The sequence below is a fragment of the Onychomys torridus genome, chromosome 7 (assembly GCF_903995425.1).
Source record: "Onychomys torridus chromosome 7, mOncTor1.1, whole genome shotgun sequence".
Taxonomy (NCBI): Eukaryota; Metazoa; Chordata; class Mammalia; order Rodentia; family Cricetidae; genus Onychomys; species Onychomys torridus.
The window spans coordinates 81,683,999-81,701,075 of record NC_050449.1 but is presented as its reverse complement, the minus strand read 5'-3'; the positions used below and the strand labels follow the sequence as shown (position 1 = coordinate 81,701,075).

The 17,077-nt window shown below is 43.8% G+C and overlaps 1 long non-coding RNA gene and 1 other non-coding gene across 2 annotated transcripts; both read left to right on the top strand.

The window, feature by feature from the left end:
* The first annotated feature begins 14,267 nt into the window (after positions 1-14,267).
* LOC118587393 lies at positions 14,268-15,437 on the top strand. The gene is made up of 5 exons (XR_004945453.1): positions 14,268-14,351; positions 14,697-14,752; positions 14,852-14,936; positions 15,031-15,131; positions 15,330-15,437. It is a non-coding gene; the product is annotated as an uncharacterized LOC118587393 (long non-coding RNA).
* Positions 15,184-15,255, top strand: LOC118588130. Its single transcript, XR_004945531.1, has one exon. It is a non-coding gene; the product is annotated as a small nucleolar RNA SNORD50 (small nucleolar RNA).
* Positions 15,438-17,077: the final 1,640 nt, after the last annotated feature.

Sequence of the window (17,077 nt, the reverse complement as noted above, 5' to 3'; positions counted from 1 at the left end):
CTTCTGCCTCCACCTCCCAAGTGTTAGGATTACAGGGTTACAACATGTCGGATTTTATGTGGTGCTAGGTAAGGACTCCACCAACTGAACTGTATCCTCTTTAGTTTTGCTTGAGATGTTTTTTGTTATATGTAGTTCATTTGACTCACTACAGACTGGCCTTGAATTCCTGATGTTTCTGCCTCTACCTCCAAAGTGCTGGGAATTACAGCTATGTGCTACCTTACTCAGCTGGCATAGTATTTTTTTAGTATGACAGAATTTTGCCCAATTTCAAGGCCCTTACTACTGAGAACTCAGCTGAGATTGCACTGCTCAATATGCAGAAGGGAATGTCAGTGGACAGCTGCCAAGTATCAATTAGGGGCCGTCTTGGTGAAGTAAGCTGTTCCTTTCCTCTGACTCTCAGATTTTAGATAGGGTGATGGTTAGTTTTAACTGTCAACTTGACACAGCCTAGAATTACCTGGGAAGAGAGTTTTAATGAGGGATTGATCAACTAGAGAAAGTGGGACTGGGCCACGGTGCTACACACCTTTTGTCCCAGCACTTGGAAGGCAGAGACAGACAAATCTCTGAGTTCAAGGCCAGCCTGGTCTACAGAGCGAGTCCCAGGACAGCTGTTACACAGAGAAACCCTGTCTCAAAAAAAGAAAGAAAGAAGGGAGGGAGGGAGGGAGGAAGAAGGAAGGAAGGAAAGAAGGAAAGGAAGGAAGGGAGGGAGGGAAGGGAAGGGAAGGAAAAGGAAAGGAAGGGAAAAAGGAAAGGGAAGGGAAGGGAAGGGAAGGAAAGGAAAGGAAAGGAAAGGAAAGGAAAGGAAAGGAAAGGAAAGGAAAGGAAAGGAAAGGAAAGGAAAGGGAAGGGAAGGGAAGGAAAACAAATATAGAAAGGGGCAGGGGGTTGAACACAAGCCGGACAGTAAGCCAGTAAACAGAGTTCTTTCATAGTTTCTGTTTGAGTTTCTGCCCTGGCTTCCACCAGTGATGGATTTTTACATGGAAGTGTGAGACAAATAAATTTTTTCTTTCCAAATTTCTTTAGGTTGTGGTGTTCATTTCAGCAACAGAAAGCAAAATGGAACACCATCTAATGCCCCACTAACATGCCCATAGGATGTAACCCTGTGAAGAGCACGCAGGTCTTGACTGGAATTCTGCTAGGTATTTGAATGCAAGACAGAAGTGATTTTTGATGCAATACTAGAGGTTTCCATATCAACGTGGTGCACTGGAATGACAGTTCCATATCTGGAATGTCTATGCTTGTCCGTGAAGCACCACTGAAATCTTTGACTGTAACTTGTCAGGCTCCTGGGTTCAATTGCCACATTCACATAAGGCCTATGTCCCAGTAATTACATTCTGGGTTTTACTATGTCACATGCCTGGGACTTACTAACAGGAATCATATGTCTGTTATATCTTATTAAGTCCTCATGATTTTGTCTACTTTTGTGCGTGGGGTGGGTTTTTATGTCATGTGCTATGGAGAACTGAACTGGCAATTGTGACCATCTGAGCACCTGCTAACTCAGTATGTGAGTTTCATTTTATGTTTCCTTTTGAATGATCCTTTGTCCTGGACTGCAACATGAAGGACAAATGAGTATATTTTCAGTTTTCAAGGTATTACCACAGGTTTTGGTTCATGGTCTATTTATTAATCTTAAACATCAACCACATGACTAGCACATATGTAAGGCTCATATCTACAAAATATCTACTAGGAGTTGCTATTGTTATATAGCATTTGGACCATGAGGAAGAATGTACTAGACTGGTTTCAGTCAGAAGTTGGCCATGCTTAGTATCTTAATTAGGTTGGTGTTCCTGTGATGAAACACCATGACAAAAGCAACTTGGAGAGGAAAAGGTTTATTTAGCTTACAACTCCACATCACTGTTTATCATTGATAGAAATCAGGGCTGGAGGAAGGCACTGATGCAGAGGCCATGGAGGAGTGCTGTTTACTGACTGACTCCTCATGACTTTCCCAGTCTGCTTTCTTCTAGAACCCAGGATCACAAGCCCAGGGGTGGTTCCATCCACAATGAGCTGGACCCTCCTCATCAATAACTAGTTAAGAAAATGTCTTACAGACTTGCCTACAAACGGATATTGTGGATGCATTTTCTCAATTAGGGTTCCCTCCTTCCAGATGACTAAAGCTTGGTTCAAGTTGACATAAAACTAACCAGCTCACTTAGGAAAGATAGATCTTTAAACTCCTTTACCCTTGAGATTTGAAGATGTATCTGTGAACCAAGCCATATCATCAGCTAAAACATCTTTGAATCGTGAGTTCCATTTAGCCAAAGAAAAAGAAGAGTCCCTTGCAGGTTGGTAGTCCCCCTTCAGCAAGACAGCTAATAGAATTGATTAATTTCTTGGGATCCCAGTTGGGCTATATCTTGGAAGCAGAATTTTTTTGTTTGTTTGTTTGTTTGTTTTGTTTTGTTTTGTTTGTTTGTTTTTCAAGACAGGGTTTCCCTGTGTAGCTTTGCGGCTTTCCTGGATCTCACTCTGTAGACCAGGCTGGCCTCGAACTCACAAAGATCTGCCTGCCTCTGCCTCCCAAGTGCTGGGACTAAAGGCATGCACCACCACCGCCCAGTTTGGAAGTAGAATTTTATTTAATGACATAGTTTTGCTAATATTGTTTTATTAACAGAATGAATAAGTGCCCATATACTAATTAGTAGCATTGGATTTAACATTATATAGATCTTTAAGGTCACAATGGTTGAGTGTTCTAGATCTTTAAGGTCACAATGGTTGAGTGTTCTATTTTCAAAAGGCTCAATAGCAAGCAAAGTTGCCATCTGAAGGTTGTTCACCTCAAGTCATTTATGTATTAATGATTTTTGGTGGATTTTTTTTAAAGATTTATTTATTTATTATGTATACAGTATTCTGCCTGCATGTATGCCTGCAGTCCAGAAGAGGGCACCAAATCTCATTATGGATGGTTATGAGCCACTGTGTGGTTGGTTTCTGGGAACTGAACTCAGAACCTTTGGAAGGGCAGCCAGTGCTCTTAACCTCTGAGCCATCTCTCCAGCCCAGATTTTTCTTTTTTTTTTTTTTTTTAGTTTTGGTTTTTTGTAGCATGAATCTTAAATGGTCTTATAAGAACAAACCTGGTGCCAGGTATTGGGGTGAATGCTGGAAGATCAGAGAAGCAGAACAAGTAACATCTACCTTATCTTTCGAGTTCCTCAGCTGATCCTGTTTCCTCAGACTGGAAGCTTCTGTGTCCTCATCAGAATGGGTCTCATCTGAACTGCTGCTCAAAAGCCTAAAAGCTTAACCAGCCAAATGCTTCTAGTTTCTGGTCCTCACGCTTTATATACCTTTCTGTTTTCTACCATCACTCCCTGGAATTAAAGGCACGAGTCACCACGCTTGGCGGTATCCTTGAACAGATGGATTTCTGCCTCTGGAATGCTAGGATGAAAGGTGTGAGTGCCCCCATTTTCTGGCCTCTATGTCTGTCTAGTGACTGTTCCATTCTCTGACCCCAGATAAATTTATTAGGGTGCACAATATTTTGGGTAACACAATATCACCACAGTTTTTTATTTTGTTTTTCAAGACAGGGTTTCTTTGTGTAACCCTGGCTGTCCTAGAACTCACTTTGTAGACCAGGAAGGCCTCAAACTCACAGAGATCCTCCTGCCTCTGCTTCCTGAGTACTGGGATTAAAGGTGTGCACCACCACCACTATCACCACTACCCTCCCCAGCATATTAATGTATTGTGTACAGATGTATTGATGAAGTAGTCTCTTATTATCAGCTCAAATTCATTTGAGTAAAAGTTGCTGTGGCAATATAACTGAGAAATCCAACTTAAGAGGAGGAAATATTTGTTTGGGCTCATGATTTCAGATGATCTGGTCCATGGTCAGTTGGCTTAATTGCCTTGAGCCTAAACTGGACAGTATCCACACAGTGGATCATATGGTAGAAGAAGATACTCACCTCAAGGCAGCCAGGAGAGAGAGAGAGAGAGAGAGAGAGAGAGAGAGAGAGAGAGAGAGGGAATATGTTTGCAGGAACAAGATATATCTGTCCTTCAAAGGTACAATGCCAGGACCTCCTTCCTATGACTAGTTTCTTCCTCCTCCTCAAAGTCCATTCAGCTCTAAGTAGAATACCCATTGGTGAGCTTAGTGTTTCCACATCTCAATAGCACCAACAGCTGAGGGCCAGAACCTCAACACACAAGATTGTGGAGAGACATTGCATATTCAAACCCTCATTATATATACCAAGACAACTTTGAACTTGCAATCCTATTTTTTGTTGTTGTTTCTTCATTTATTTGTTTTGTTTTGTTTTGTTTTTGAGACAGTGTCTCTCCTGGCTGTCCTGGAGCTTGATATGTAGACCAGGCTGGGCTGTAATTCACAACGATCCTCCTATCTCTGTTTTTTGAGTGCTGGGATTAAAGCTGTGTGCCACTATGCCCAGAACTTGCAATCCTCTTGTCTTAGCCTCCCAAGTGTACCATATTTGGCATCAATCTGCAGTCTCCATTAGCAAAGCCTGTATTGTTCCATGTTTTATGACCTTTGGCACTTGTAAAGGTAGTCATGTTTTTGGCAATATTGACTAATGGAGCCAAAAGAATACCCAAGATAAAACACATGCTATCTGCACTACCCAAACTGACTCAGTAATCAGGGATCTTCTTTCTTACTTATAGATACTTCCAAGGACAGCAATTTTTGTTTCATTTTTATCAATATTCCTCTGACTACTGGTGTAGGTGGAGTTTTCCTGTGCTGGCAGCCACTCTGGAATAAACACTCAGGGTCTTAATACTAATTATAAATGTTTGGCCAATAGCTCAGGCTTGTTACTAGCTATCTCTTAAATTTTCAACTAACCCATATTTTTATCTATGCTTTGCCATGTGGATTGGTACTTTTTTAAATTTTTTTTAATGTGTGTGTGTGTGTACATGTACAGAGGCCAGAAGAGGTTGTCTGATCTCCTGGAACTGGACTTAGAGTCAGTTATGAGTCGTCTGCTATTGCTGAGGGACATGAAGGGATGTCCATCCCTATGGACAAGCAGTAAGTGGTTTTTTGGGTTTTTTGTTTGTTTGTTTGGTTGGTTGGTTTTTGTTGTTGTTGTTGTTGTTGTTTTATATTTATTTATTTATTATATATACGGCATGTATGACCAACCAGAAGAGGGCACCAGACCTTATTACAGATGGTTGTGAACCACCATGTGGTTTTTGAACTCAGGACCTCTGGAAGAGCAGTCAGTGCTCTTAACCTCTGAGCCATCTCTCCAGCCCCGGATTAGTACTTTTTCTCAGTACAACATGCCCATCTTGCTTCTCTCTGTGTCTGCTAGCAACTCTTGACTTCACCTTTCTTCCTCCCAGCATTCTCAGTTTGGCTGTCCTGCCCAACCTTATCCTGTTCAGCTATTGGCCAGTCAGCTCATTTATTAAACCAATCATAGTGACATATATTCACACAGTGTAAAAAAAAATTATTCCACATACTGGAACAGGTCCCTGGACCTTATCAGGATTAAGGCCTAGACTACATTTGTCATAGTTGTGTTTGGGGTGTTTGTTTTGTTTTATGAGACAGGTTTTTCTCACTCTGTAGACATGGCTGTCCTGGAACTCTCTATGTAAACCAGGCTAGCTTTGACCTCACTGAGATCTGCCTGCCTCTCCTTCCCAAGAGCTGGAATTAAAGACATGTACCACCAGGCCCAGGCCACCTCTTGAATTTTCATTCTCTTCCCTTGTTGACAGAGAGGTGGTCTATACCCCATTTACCCAGTACAACTGGGTCAGCCTGAACCTTCTCAGGGAACTGGCACTACCCTGAGCTTTCTAGAATGATAAGACCTGTGTGTCCTCTGTGTTGTGGTGATTCTGTTTCTGTGCCAAACTGTTCATCAACTAGCAACAGGAGTAGCAGACCTGTTAGGTGATGCACTCTAAAAATTATAGATGTCAAGTTCACCAAGAAAGTGATGGCTCACATGGAACATTGCTTTCCCCACATGAGGGAGATAGAGATTAGTTAACAGTGAGTATTGTCCCCCAATGGCCAGCAGGTCTTACCATATAGCAGCCTTAGAGTGATGGTCTACATGTATTGCTCTTGGATTGTGGCCAAATGAGCTGGTTTCTCCTGACCAGGGACAGATACAGCAGTGGGATTGACTATGCGCTAGAAGATGCACATTATTTTTTATTATTATTATTATTATTATTATTATTATTTATGTTATCTCATACATTGAATCCCAACTGCAGTTACCCCTCCCTCCACTTCTTCCAGTTCCCCACAAACACCTCCCCTCTCCCCCAGATCCATTTCTCCTCTGTTTCCCTTAAGAAGAGAGCAGGCCGACCGGGCGGTGGAGGCACACGCCTTTAGTCCCAGCACTCGGGAGACAGAGGCAGGTGGATCTTTGTGAGTTCGAGGCCAGCCTGGTCCACAGAGTGAGATCCAGGAAAGGCGCAAAGCTACATAGAGAAACCCTGTCTCGAAAAACCAGAAAAAAAAAGAAAAGAGCAGGCCTCCCAGGAATATCAACCAAACACAGCATAAGTTACTGTAAGACTAGACACATACCCTCATTTCAAGGATGGATGAAGCAATCCGGTAGGAGGGAAAAGGTTCTAAGGGTAGGCAAAAGAGTCAGAAACACCCCCACTGCCACTGTTAGGAGTCCCACAAGAACACCAAGCTACACAACCATAACAGATATGCAGAGGGCCTAGCACAGACCCATGCAGGCTCCAGGATTGCCACTTCAGTCTCTGAGCCTCTAGAAGCCTATTGTGTGAGCTGTGTTCTCCTTGACCCCTCTGGCTCTTACAATCCTTCCCCGCCCTCTTCCTTGGGGTTCCTGGGGCTCCTCCTGATGTTTGGCTGTGGGTCTCTGGAGGATGCACATTCTTGAAGCAGAACAGAGAAGAGAAGTACACACACACCCTGGAGCAGGGCAAGTTATTGCCAAACACAGTGATATTCCAGCACAGCCTGTGAGGACTTCGCGACTCTGTGTAAAAAAGAAAATGTGCTACGCTCAGCCAAAGCACACTCTTACATAGCCATGGGATGGTGGGCAGGCTGCACGGGACTTCCCCTGCCAGCACCTGCCCCCTCTTCTGTTTTAACAGATGAAGTGTTCTTGCTCCAATCAAAGACTTCACTGCTATTCTGAGAAGGAGTTCCTGTTATGTCCTGAAATCTTAACACTTTCCTATTGGTGAAATTATTAAGGCCACTCCATGTAGTTAAAAGGAAGGTTTATTTTGTGTGGTAACTTACAAGTGAAGGGATAGGTAACAGGGTCTGGGAAAGGTGTGGCGCCGTCCAGCAGTGTTCTCTGGAAAACTCTGCTTGGTCTACCTCTAGCATCCAGGATCCAGGAACCAAGAGCGCTGGTGCATCAGGCTCTTCAGGGTCCTCTCTCGCCCCGCCTTGTAGGTGTGACAGTTACCGAAGCCTCAACGGGGGTTGGAACTTCCAGGTCAAAGCTGGAATGGCTACCCACTACACTTTCCTGCATCATAAGGCCACACGATGTCCATGTCTAGTGTCGCCCACTTATAAAAGCAGTCCTTCAGCCTTACATTCCTCTACCTGCTGACTCACCACATCTGCCTTCTCACCTTCACCTCACCACAGCCCTCTTCAAATAAACAACCATCACTGCTGTGCCACTGAGACCATGGGATGCCAGCGGGCTTTATGTTGCCAACCCCAATGATTGTTTCTATTATCAAACTTAATGTTTTAGAAGCATTCAACCCGTTTGACCCACTTCTCACTGAAACTCTTCAATTCTGGAAAATCACATTCTCCAACTTTCCCCTCTAGGGGTCTCCTTGGCTAGCTTTTCATCCTCCACTGGAACTCTCAGGTTTCCAGTGTTCCAGACCCTTGGACTGGGCTTTCTCGTGTTCTTTATTTATATTCTTTCCCCGATGATCTCACGCCTGTCATGTTTTATATTACTTTCTTATGCCAGTGACACTCAAGCCCCAACCTTGCCTCTGAACTTCAGGCTCATGTATCCAACTGCCTCCTTAATGTTTCCACAAATATGAGACAGTTTCTTTCCTTGAGTTCATTGACTTCATTGTTTTTTCATTTTGTTGGATTTTAATTTTCATAAGATTGCCAATTGTCTGTCTTGCTGTACAACCTAGCCTTTGCTGGGTAGTTCAGACCAGAGGTGAAGGGGATCACTACACTGACAAGATGGGATTCTGGAATTTTTAAAGTTATTTTTCTGCTTTGAAATAAATGAATTGTGCTTATCATACTTAGCTTGGTGGACACACTTTCCTGTGATCTAACTGAAAGCTGCAATAGTGCTTTTGTTTTGTTTTGTTTTTTTTTTTTTTTTTTTTTTTTTTGTTTTTTTTTTCGAGACAGGGTTTCTCTGTGTAGCTTTGTGCCTTTCCTGGAACTCACTGGGTAGCCCAGGCTGGCCTTGAACTCACAGAGATCTGCCTGGCTCTGCCTCCGGAGTACTGGGATTAAAGGCGTGTGCCACCACCGCCTGGCAAAAATCCTTGCTTTTTTTGTTTGTTTGTTTGTTGTTTTTTTGTTTTGTTTTGGTTTTGGTTTTTCGAGACACGGTTTCCCTGTGTAGCTTTGTACTTTTCCTGGAACTCACTTGGTAGCCCAGGCTGGCCTTGAACTCACAGAGATCCACCTGCCTCTGCCTCCCAAGTGCTGGGACTAAAGGCGTGCGCCACCACTACCCGGCTTATTTATCTTCTATTACATAACAATCTTATATTATAGGTGCTGTGTTTTCCAAGGCTGGCTACAGTAAGATGTCTGCATACACTGTGGTGCCAATCCCAGGCTGCTGCTATTATATTAGCCTTAGCCAGAGATCCTAATCAGCATTTGTCCACTAGCCTTTCTGTGGTCCCAACTTTTCTCTTGGAGTTCAGTTTTACAATTGTGATGGCTCATTGGACAAAAGTAGCCAAACATTCAATCTAAAATTTAATTTAAAAAAGGACCTGGGAAGGTTGCTCAGCAGTTAAGAGCACTGGCTGCTCTTCCAGTGGACCTGGATTCAATTTCCAGCACCCATGTGGTGGCTCACAACCACCTGTAACTACAATAGTCCCAGGGGATCTGACACTGCAGAGGATATGGCCTCTGTAGGTACTGCACACACATGGCACAAAGACATAGAAGCAATCAAACACCCATACACATCCAAATAAATGATTTTTTTTTTAATTTAACAAAAGCAAAATTGCATCATCCTCTTGTCCTTGATCTCAAATTCCCATGAGTCACTGGGGCTGCCATTCTCCTCACTACTGGGGTCCACTCTGCCTCCTTTCTGCTCCTACAGTCCATCATCACTTCCGACCATTTCCTCAGCAATAGCATGCTTGGCTGACAAGATTGTGAGTCTGGAATCACAATCATTTGGAAATACGAGTTACCTCAGATCTCTGTGCATCTTTTTCCTCATTTTTAAAGCAAGACATGATAGCTTGGATCTTGAGTTTCTTCTAAAACCCCATGCGTTAGAGGCTTGGTCCCCACGTTGGCAGTACTGGAAAGTGGTTGTACTTTTTTTTTTTTTGACAGGAATTTATTTATTTTACTTTTGACACATACTCTCACTATGTAGACCAGGCTGGCCTCAGACTCACTGAGATCTTCCCACCTCTACCTCCTAAGTGCTGAGCTTAAAGGCTTCTGCCACTCCACCTGGCAATCCACCCATCCTTTTAAGCACTGGCCACTTGTTCTTATTTATTCTTCACACAGCCATGTTATTCAGTGGTTGTACTTTTCCATTACTATGACAGAGTACCATTTATTTTGGCTCATGTTTTGAGGGCACATTCCACCATGTAGGAGAAAGAGTGATGGCAAAAACGGCTCAAGCTGTTGCAGCAGAAGTGTGAAGAACGGGTGACAAGCCTCCACAGTCAGGGATGAATGCTGGCACCCAGCTCACTTTCTCTTTTCTCACTTTTTATTCTGTCTGCCTCCCCACACCCACCCCCGCCACCATGGGATGATGCCATCCACATTCAGGGTGATCTTTCCTCAGTTCAACTTCTCTGGAAACATCCTCACAAATACACCCAAAGGTGCGGGGCAGTGGTGGTGCACACCTTGAATCCCAGCACTTGGGAGGCAGAGGCAAGTAGATCTCTGTGAGTCCCAGGCCAGCATGGTTTACAAAGCCAGTTCCAGAACAGCTAGAGCTGTTACACAAAGAAACTCTGTCTTGAAAAACCAAAACAAACAAACAAAAACATACTACAATCCTTTTGAAGATTACATTGAGCTAATGATCTAAGAACATAATACCAGAGCTGTGAAGATAGTCGACAGGTAGAGAGCATTTGCTTTGTGAGCCCAAGACCCGAGTTTGATCCCCAGAACCACATAAAAACAATGCTAGTTGTAGCACATACTTCTAATTTCAGCACTGGGAGGTGGAAACAGGAGGCTCCCTAGGACTCATATCTCAACCAATCTAATTTGTGAGCTCCAGGCAAATACGAGACCCCTCTCAAAGGAAATGGGTGGTATTCATGGAGATAACACCTAAGGCCTCCACTTTCATGTGCACATCTGAGCACATATATTTAAAAACACAAAACTAACACCACAGGCTGGAAATGTAGTCCAGAGACAAGGCACTTAAAGCTAACACAAGATGCTATAACAAGTTCTTACCATATGTGAATTGGTTTCCTTTTTTTTTTTCTTTTTTTTTTTTCTTTTGCTGAGAGCTTATATCTTGAGAAACAACTACAAGTCATAGAGAGCTAAGTGTGAATGGTGTGTGCTTTGAAATTTGAAATTTCACCCAGAGTGACACACTTAGTCCAACAAGGTCACACCTCCTAATCCTTCCCAAACAGTTCCACCTGGGGAACAAGTATTCAAATGTGTAAGCCTTTGGAGGCCATTCTCATTCACACCACCGCTGGGGTCCTCATAGTGTTCAGAATGTGTTGGAAAAGGCAGGAAGACACCCAAATGCACATCTAAGGACTGAGGATAGATGTTACTGGGTGAGCAGTGACAGAGGTTTCCTTCTTTCTATGGCTAACATCATTGTGATGTCCCTCACAATATCTTATCCAAATGATTGCATTAATTATCTAATAATTAATTATTCATTACATGTATTATCATTACTATTGCATGTGTGGGTGGGTGGGCATGCATGCCACAGTGTATGTATAGTAGTCAGAGGACAAATTTTTGGAGTTTGTTCTCACCTTCCACGTCTACATGGGTTTCAGGGATCAAATTGAAATCACCTGGCTTTCCTGGCAAGACTTTTATTCACCAAGCCATCTTGACAGCCCTGGTTACACTAATTCTTAAACTGTTTGTTCAGCCAGGCAGTGGTGGCGCATGCCTTTAATCCCAGCACTCCAGAGGCAGAGCCAGGCGGATCTCTGTGAGTTCAAGGCCAGCCTGATCTACAGAGGAGACCCAGGACAGGCACCAAAACTACAAAGAGAAACTCTGTCTGGAAAAAACAAACAGTTTGTTCAAAGCTGAATGAAAAATTCTTACTAAACCATTCCTTTGAGAAGGTCAAAGACTTCAGTGTTTTAACTCTACATTTATTTTTAATTTTGATTTATGTATATGGTATGTGTGTGCTAGTGCCCTCAAAGGCCACAAGAGGATGTTTGATCCACTGGAGCTGGAGTCCTGACATGGATGCTGGGAAAAGAGTTTGGATAGCAGCTGTTAACCAATGTGCCATTTCTCCAGCCTGGCTTCAGGGTTTTCATACCAGGTTTGAAGCACACTACACACACACACACACACCACAACTTAATGAATATTTATTGAAATAATTATCACAACAAAGATCTTAGTTGAAAGTTTACAACAAGAAATGAGCTTTCAGCATAATGAACTCTTCAAGGACACTTAGTTTCAATTCTTACCATCATTTGATTAAGTCACTTCAAATACTTGGTAGTAAATTGCTTTGACTATTTTTTTTAAAAGATTTATTTATTATGTTTACAGTCTTCTATCTGCATGTATTCCTGCGTGCCAGAAGAGAGCGCCAGATCTCATTACGGATGGTTTGTGAGCTACCATGTGGTTGCTGGGAATTGAACTCAGGACCACTGGAAGAAGAGTCAGTGCTCTTAACCTCTCAGCCATCTCTCCAGCTCCCTGCTTTGACTATTTTAAGTGTGAGGACAATGGCTTCCCTCAGTTCATCTTTCTAGATTTCCTTCTGTTATTTATTTATTCATTCATTCATTCATTCATCTATTTATATTTGTATTTTTATTTTTTTATTTTGGTTTTTCGAGACAGGGTTTCTCTGTGTAGCTTTGCGCCTTTCCTGGAACTCACTCTGTAGCCCAGGCTGGCCTCAAACTCACAGAGATCTACCTGCCTCTGCCTCCCAAGTGCTGGGACTAAAGGAGTGTGCCACCACCACCCAGCCCTTCTGGTTTTTGTTTTTTTTTTTTAATTTAATTAATTTATTGTGGATTTTTTGAGACAGGATTTCTCTGTTTAACCACCTTGGCTATCCTGGAACTCACTCCATAGACCAGGCTCGCCTGAACTCACAGAGATCCCTGTCTCTGCCTCCTGAGCACTGGGATTAAAGGCACGTACCACCACTGCCCAGCTGAATTTTAGTTTTATTATTATTATTGTGTGCTGTTGTCAATAGTAAAAAATTGGAACTCGATTAAATAAACTGATACATCTGACTGAACACTAAATATCATACTGGCTATAAAAATGTCATCTATATGTAGTGATATGGAAAGATGTTCAGTATATTCGTGAAAAGGAAGTTGGGGGCACCAGAGCACATATACATCGCACACCTATGAAAAATTTGCACATATATTTGTATATGCAATGAAATTTCAAAAAATTGCTAATAGTGGTTACTACTTGGGAGTAGTACTGGGAAGAAGACTGCCAGAGACATGAGGACATTTACTTGTCTCCATATCCTTATGTACCGAAGGTGTTTTAAAAGCAAAGTGAGGAATACGTAAGTTTATGTTGTACGGTAGCCAATATTGGGGGAAACAAACCATAAAGCTGGTAATTATTTTGCCATCGAGGAGAAATTTCATCTTTGCTATTATCTTCTGCTGGAGTTCAATCATTCGAGTCTTCTGAAAGCCACCACATATATTCATTCACTCATTGAACAATTACTGACACCGACTTCACCAGAGGCTCTGCTCTAAGCTACATAAAGAAAAATGCACAAAACCAGAGGTGCTCCTCATGCATTGTCACGGGAAGGGACGGCAAGCAAATGTCCCTGTGATTTTAATTAGTGAAAAAACGCTACAAAATAAAGACCCGAGTTTCCAAATGCTCAAAACTTCAAATGTAGCATGTGCACCCATACATTCATTCTTACATGCCAATTACTGAAGCATTGTTTTTGAATTTTAAGTTTGACTTATTCTCTTTCCTTTTTAAATTTATAATTTTGTAGGACGAAACTTAAAAATAGCCAAGGAGAGCTGTGTGACCTTAGGCCAACTGGCGGCTTTTGACCTGCTTCCTCCCTGTGAAACGGAGAGCTTAACTTCTCAGGATTGCCACAGAATTAACTGTCACTAGTGGCTGGTAACCGGGGTAGGGGTAGAGGTGGGGGTGGGGGACCCGGACCGGGCTGGGCGCCTAAGCAGGCTTTTGGGTGGCGTGCACGCGACAGCGTGGCCTTCTGCAGACCTGCGGTACCGGCAGGGTGCACGAAGGATAAACGCAGGGCTTTCTCCGATTTTCACTCGCGCGGATCTGTCCGCCCAGGGTCCGTTCGTTACCACGCGCAGCACCGGCCACCGGGCCGGCCAGGCTCCTCCAGCGGCCGCGCGCAAAGGCCGCCTGCGCGGCGAAGCCAAGGCCGCTCCCCGCCGCCGACCGTGCTAGCCGACTTGGCTCGAAGCAGGCGGTGACCTCGCTTCCAACTGCGGCTGTTCGTTTGAATTCTGGCGCCACTCCCACGCCACGTAGAGCCGAGCAAGCGGCCCGACAGACTCGGAAGAGACGGGTGGCAGCGTGCCGGCGGGAACGCGCGCAGAAACGAACGAGCACGCGGCACGCGGGCGGCGCGCGCCACGCCCCAGCATGGCCCGGAAGAAAAGAGCCGCGGCGCGCGCGCTCCCGCGCGGGGGCCGCAGGGAAAGGCCACGCCCCCACACGGCGTCGCGGCCAATCGGTGCGAGAGGGAGGGGCAGCCTCGGTCTCACGCCACGGAGGCTATAAAGGGAGCCGCGGGCCGCGGGTCTCGTTCTTTTCCGTCGGGAGCCGAAGGCTTTGTCTGCGTCTGTAGGTGAGTGAGCGGTGTGCGTGGATGACCAAGCGGAATACGATGGCGCAGGGTGAAAGTGGAGGCTTCGGTTTTGTGGGACACTCTCGGAGGCTTGAGGTTAACTTGCTGTTGCGAACTTATTCGGAAACATGTGCACCTGCGGTGGGAGACTGCAGGATTGGAGCATAGGCCCAAAGAGAGTAGCTGGGCGGCCTAGCTTGATGGCTGCCGGCCTTTGGTTCCTCAACCCCAGCATGGGTGGGTTCGGACACATCGGGATTTGTGGAGGAAGATTTTATGAGGTATGTGCTGTTCCGGGGGTTCTGGTATCGTCCAGAGTCGACTGATTACACAACCCTTTCACAGGGACAATGACGCCGTCGTTTTCTGGGCCTTCAGAGCGGTTGCAAAGAGATGCCCAGGTAAGGGCGATGCAGCTTAGTTTTCTAATTGAAAGAGTAGACTGTTGCCTTGGCATTAGGAAATGGTGTGGTGCTTAAATTTTTTTTTCTTTTTATTAGATGGAAGGGAGAGGCCCAAACCATCCGAGGGAATTCATAACAGGAAGTAACTTTCTAAAGACCTGACTCTTTCAGCTTTCAGAAGGTGTGTATCGAGCCTAGATTTTTAATTTTTATCCCATGCAGAACATAGTGTAAGATGTGCGCTAACAGCTTCCATAATTTTAATTCTGAAACAGTGCTGACCAGCTACTCCATTTTGTAGTCTATCAGCAGTGACTGCCAACGTGTAGAGATACCGGCTGCCTGTAAAGTTCCTAGAGCTGCTTGGATAATGAGTGTGAGTGACATTTCTGGTTTGTTTTGTTTTTGAGGAACAGTGTCTTCGGTCTAGTCTATGATGATCCTATCCCGAACCTGAATTCCTGTTGAAAAACTAAAATTACGGATCTGGCTTCTGAGATAGACCATTACAAAGGCACTGTTGTGTTATATTTTAGTGTTGGTGGTGTTGTAATGCCTGTGTTTCTTTTTCTAGGGACAGTGGCACAAGGCTTTGCTGGCGTATAAGAATTGGATGTTATGAATATCCAGAAAAAGCAGACAAAAGAAGAAAATGTACAGTATTGATTAGGGGGTTTTGAGATGAGGTTTTTACATAGCCCTGGCCTCAAACTCAACCATCTTGCCTCCCAAGTGCTGGGGATTTTGTGCCAATACTAATTTTTATTGATGGAATGTGGGATCACGGCTTCTTAAAAAGGGTTGTTGAACCTCATGCAATGAAAGTATTCATTCTTTAATTTTATTGGATTTAAGATGTGGATGGAATTAAAGCTGTGCTTGCAGTGATTTCATGTGACTGTAAAATTTGTTACAGGCTACATTTCCTTACCCAGCAGGGCTTAGTGTGAACGCTGCAATAAACGTTCAATTGCACCAATATAACATGACTGCCCTTTGTGTTTCTATTTGTGGTAATTGAGTCTTCAAGGTTGGTGGGCTGGCATTAACAAGCTACACAACACATTGGTAGTGTTTTGTCCTCTTTTGGTCTTTGGAAATAGTTTCCCTACAGGCCACACTGGGCTTGAGCACATCCACCTGCCTCTCAAGTGCTGAGATTAATGGTGGCCTACAGTGCCCATCTTGCCCTGCTAACTTAACTCCAGTTCTCCTTTTGTAGTAAGTGCCAAGGGTTGAACTTATGGTTTGTAGAGACGGTCTCTACCACTGTCCTGGTGTTCACAGTATAGACAGCTGGCCTTGGCTCAGATCCAGCTGCCTCTACCCCAGATTTTAGGTCTAAAGTTGCCTTTGTAAAGTAGTGGCATTGTGCCTAGTTTTAGGTAAATGTTCTAGTGTGCTATCCCTTTTTAGTTTGATAGAAACACATTTGATTGACTCCTACTTTGAAGGGTTTAATCCAGATGGCTTTTCCCAGCCCAATACTAGAATTTTTCTTTTTAACTAATGAGCAGAATCTAGTCTTTTCCCTCCCCTATAGAAGTTTCCTGGTACCATTGGCCTTCAGATTTCTAAAGTAAATCTTGCCTTTGTTGGGAAAATGAAATGGCTGTGGGTATTGAGTTCTTTATGAGGTCTTCTGCCCCATTGGCCTGTGTGCTGTTTGGATATAGTTGAAGCATGTGGTTTGTTTTTAAGCTGAGGATGGAACCCAGGCAGGGCCTTGCACTTGCTAGGCAAGCGCCAACCCTTGAAGCATGTTTTTCTAGTACCCAGCTTTGATAATTTTTAGCTCTGACAATCAGGGATTCTTCTGGTTCCGTGCACATTTTTTTTTTTCCAAGACAGGGTTTCTCTGTAGTTGGAGCCTGTCCTAGATCTCACTCTGTAGACCAGGCTGACCTCGAACTCAGGTCCACCTGCCTCTGCCTCCCAATTGCTGGGATTATAGGCGTGCGCCACCACTGCCCAGCTACATCCACATTTTAATACAGCTATGTTAAATTTCCATCCTATAGACCTTTACAGAACTCACTGAATTGCAACTTTGGAGTAGGCTTTTGGTATATAAGATCTGCTGACAACGGCAACTTTTCCAATTTAGATGCCCTCTTGCCTGGTTGCTGTAAGACACAGTACTGAGTTAAACGGGGGAAAGAGGGGACCTTATGTTTAAAGACATCCTAAGGTTTCTCATATTTTATATATTTTTACTTCTGATGTTTATATCTTCCACTAACTGGCTGATTTTTCTGTAGTACTTTTAAAAAGTTTTTCATTTGATACTCTTGGCTTTGTTGCTTTGGATTTGTTTTGAGA